Here is a 4,897-nt window from a genome sequence, read left to right on the forward strand (position 1 = left end):
AATCCACAAGTCCCACCCACAGGTCCGACCAGGTAACTTTCAATAAAGTTACCCAAGATCCATTTTCTAACAGCCTCCTCAGTTGAGCCTACCTTCTCCTCAGGAGCCCACAACGAGTCAGTCATTTTAGGAGAAGCTCCTTGAGGCTTTTTCTGATATAAAGGTGATCATGTATAGTTTTATGCGTAAATTCATACATTTTTTATGCATGATCATGTATAATAATTGATTAAAAATGCTTATTTGCGAAGGTTTTCATGTTTTTATCAAAATTAAAATTTGAGCAAATTTGAGCCTTGTTGGAGTAATTAGGGGAGAATAATTAAGTTTTTAGAAATTACTTTTTAAAAGAGATGCCTTCTGGAAATATTAAAAATTTATTGGACTGTTTTTGAAATAATTTTTTAAAACCTAATTAGAAGACTATAAATAGTCTTGTTTGAGGAAGAGAAAATGTTTTTCTCTCTATAGCTTGCACCCCTCTCTCTCCCTCTCCTTCTTTCTTTATCCCTTTTGTTTGATCGACTGGTTGCTTACCTCATTCTTCTTGTTTCTTATGTTTTTCACTCTTTCTTCTAAACGTCATCATCATCAGTTTCTCGCATCTCCTCTGTCGGAGTGAGAGAACAGAGTTCATTTGGTTGCACAAGTAAAAACAATTTTTTCTTCATCCCCTTTTTTCATAGTTTAGTTTCATAGCATGCATTGTAGTTAGTTTTACATTATTTTCATGGCATATTGCTTGGTTTAATTTCAGCATATCATATCATTCATTGTTTCTTATTTTCGAAAAAGAAAAAATAGACAATAATAAAATAAATATTTTTCTTAGATTGCGTGCAAGTAGATAATCGTAGGTTTATCTTAATTTTTGATTTTTGTATTCACATTTCTCGTTGTGCTTCTAGTTAATTAGTTTAATTTAAGAATCAATTTAATTAGAAATAACTTAATAGAATCACTTTTATTAAATAACATTTTTCATAGTCTCTACATTTTCATTATATTTTTCCTTTTTTGGTTAATTAAAGCTGATATTTTTTGGTTAATATTAACAAATTAGTTAGTTGTTTATCTCTTAATTAGTTGTCTTAACATGTTAATTTAGTTTCATTGATTGATGCAATGTTAGTTTTCTTAACCGTAGAATAGATAGATTTCTTGTTCGATAAAGTAGAATAGATAGTTAATTATTTATTCTTCTTCTTTCAGCAAATTAGAATAGAATTATTTCTTATATTCAGCAATTAGTTTAGTTCATTTAAATTTCCATAATTTAGATTCCTAGCACTTAGATTTTAATTTAGTTATTATTTGTTGATTATCGTTTTTCCTTAGAAATTACATTAGCCGATTTAGGTAGATTTAAATTCTAGCAATTAGTTAGTTTTACTTCCATGTTAAATCTGATTTTTTTACATCAATTAAATTTAATTAAGTTCAGTTTATGTCAATAGATTAATTAGAAATTAATTAGTTAATTTAAATTATTTGAATTACATTAGCCGATTTTCATTATTACATTAAATTATCGATATTGGTTAATTAGTTAAATTGTTGATTGCTTGCTTAATTAGTTGATTAAATTCCTTTTTAGAATTCGGTTAGTATAGCATGTAAGTTAAATTAACTTAATTTATTTTATAGTTCATATTTTCTTTTATTAGTTAATTAGTTTAGTTTATTTCTTGTTATTTGCATTAGTTAATTCCATAACCTGTTTCTTGTTAGTTAGTTAATTAGTTATGTTAATTTGTCTTTTAGTTAGTTGATTCATGTTGTTCTTAGTTAGTTATAGAATAAGTTATGTTATTTTGTATTTTAGTGTAGTGTTATTTCATAGTTTATTTAGTATTTTTATGATTTTTTATAAAACTAACCCTTAATGTTTTTTATAGTTTTTCGTCGTATCTTTGTGTTTAGTTTGTTTATTCTTGCAGGAAAGCATTCAGACGTGTGGTGAGCCCTCAAAAATACCCCTAAAGAGCCCTCTGAGGTCCCCAAAATGTTCCATCAAAAGGTCATTTGAACCCCTCAGGGAGCCCTCAGAGATCCAAAGATCAAGAAATCAACTAGCAGGTAGAAGAAGAAATCAAGGGACAAGAAGCTCAAGTATATAAGGATGTTTTTCTCCTTTATTTTAGATTAGGATTTTTATTATTTAATTATTTGATTTAGGTTTATAATAAGGCATTTATTTTTATTTGTTTAAACCCTCCACAGAGGGCCGTACTCTTGTATTTAATTAATTATTTTTATTTTCAAGACAATAAAGAGTAGTTTAGCTTTTCTATGAAATACAAAGTATTTTTCTTGTTCCCTGAGTTTGACCTAGATTTCACCACTAGTGTAATCCAGTTTTTATTATCTGATGCACGGTTTGCACAAACATTTTTATTGAAAGTATATTTTTAAAATACCTTATTGAAAAAGTTGTATCAAATTTTTGGCACCGTTGCTGAAGAACGATGATTAAATACGAGTATTCACTTTATTGCCACTGAGTGTTCATGTTTATTTAGGTTGCTAGTTTACTTTTTGTTCTTTGTTTATGACTGCTAATTATTTAGGATTGCTTAGTTTCTTTTTCAACATTTAGGTTTAGAACCACGTGTTTGCACACCATAGATACCAACTTACCTTTCTTGCACGACCCACCTACTAGGCTACCCTTAGGAGGTGACTGCGCATGATTGGTACCGTGCTTATAGCTTACTTTTCATAAAATATCTGTTGGGTGCAAGTATGTGGTGTTTGTTTATTTTCTGCTTTCTAGTTTTATTTTTCTCTTTACTTGCTTTGTGGTTTGCTATGGTTTGACCACACTGCACGTTAGGTAGGTAGAAAGCCTTTTACTTAGGATGGTTGTTGCACCGGTCTACCCTCAGGTGCATGCAAGGGTGACACTCGCTTGACCCCAAGCTTGCTGAATTAGTTGAGGATCCTGAGTCCCTTATTAAGAGAGCTCGTCGATCCGACCCCATGGCTAAGGATCAACAGATGACCCAGCCCCTGAGGGAATATTTTATACCTAATGAATATACTCTCACCTTCTGCATCGCTAGACCCATTGTAAGAGCCCCACATTTTGAGATTAATGCCAGCATAATCTAAATTTTATCATCTTTTTATGGCCTGAGCAACGAAGACCCCTACCATCATCTCAATGAGTTCATCGAGATTTGATCTATAATGCGGATCAACAATTTCGAAGATGACGCATTAAGGTTGATGTTGTTCTCTTTCTCTCAAGGACAATGTCAAGTACTGGCTGAAGGCTTTAGATACAGTTCAGATTACTACTTGGGAACACATGCAATAAGAGTTCCTCAAGAAATATTTCTCGATTGGTAAGATGAACCAATATCGAAAAGTCATCACTAGCTTTTCACAAATTGAGGAAGAAATATTTTATAAGACGTGGGAGAGGATGGAAGATCTTCTCCAAAAGTATCCCCACCACCAGGTGTTCCGTTGGCAACTGATGCAATATTTTTATGACGGGATGACCGAGAAGAACCGTCAAATGGTTGATGTTGCCTGTGGGAGCACTTTCATGCTGAAGAGTGAGGATGAGACGTGGGCCCTGTGTGAGACCCTGAATGAGAATTCGGTGCACCACGCTTCAGCCTCACGATCTGAGAGGATTGTACCTACACAAGATAGAGCGAAGAAGGCTGACATTTACGAGATATGGACACACCTTGAGTTGCAAAACAAGGTTGACATGCTGACCCAAAAATTGGATCAGTTGTTGTCAAATCCCTCACCAGCCATGCAGGTGTGTGCTAGCCCAGCACACCATATATTTGATTATTCTGCGATGCCATATTACCTAGAGTTTGTCCAGAAACAAACCCAGATGGTGCAAGGTTTCGCTAAACCCGTGCCCAACTCATATTCAAATACTTATAACCCAGGTTGGCAAAAACATCCTAATTTCTCGTAAAGTAATCCACAACATCCCTCTATACCTTTTCAAAACCCACCCAGGCAAGGCAGTTATGTGCTTGGTTTCTAGCGTTCTAGTTTCTCTTCCGCCCAACCTTCATTTAGTCAGCTTCCACCCCAAGAGCCTACATTTAGTCAGTCCTTCGAGGACAAGATGTTGCAAACCTTCTCTTATATCAAGGCGAATATAAGCGCCTACATGCAGTCCATTGCCAAATTAGAGACACAGATGAGACATCTCATCGAGGCGCTTAGCAGGCGAAGTGAGGTGACACTTCTTAGTCAATCGATGGTTAACCCTGAGGGTAAGGAGCCGATGCATGGCCTGCACATGACAGGTGTCCATCAAGAGCATGCTCAAGCAGTTATAACCCTTAGAAGTGGGCAACAATACCAATCGAGGAAGGCTGCAGAAGAAAGTGAAAGATCTAGTATTGAGCAGCCGGTCTCTACTGTCATACCTCAGAAAATTGAGAGGGCTCCCCTGTTTAAGCCTTCCAAGTCCTATATACCCAAAGTCCCCTTTCCTGAGGCGATAGAGAAGCCGAAGTCGTTTGGCAAGTAGGAGGTGAAGATGCTTGAGATTTTCAAGCACGTTCAGATAAACTTCTTCCTGCTTGACGCCATCCAGCAGGTCTTTGCATATGCAAAGTTCTTAAAGGAGCTTTGTACGCAAAAATGAAAGTTGCAGTTTATTGTGTCGAAGAAGATTTATTTGACTGAGCAGGTGAATGTAGTGCTCCAGCACAAAACTCTACCAAAGCTCAAGGACCTAAGGACTCCTATTATTTCATGCGTTATAGGAGACATTATGGTTGAGCATGCTTTGCTCGACCTCGGAGCAAGTGTGAACATTCTGTCAAGTTTTTTTTATGACGCATTTGGGTTAAAAGAGATAAAGTCGACACCTTTGACCCTGCAGCTGGCAGACCGATGGATCAAGGTC

The sequence above is a fragment of the Nuphar pumila genome, chromosome 5 (assembly GCF_984573655.1).
Source record: "Nuphar pumila chromosome 5, dmNupPumi1.hap1.1, whole genome shotgun sequence".
Lineage (NCBI taxonomy): Eukaryota > Viridiplantae > Streptophyta > Magnoliopsida > Nymphaeales > Nymphaeaceae > Nuphar > Nuphar pumila.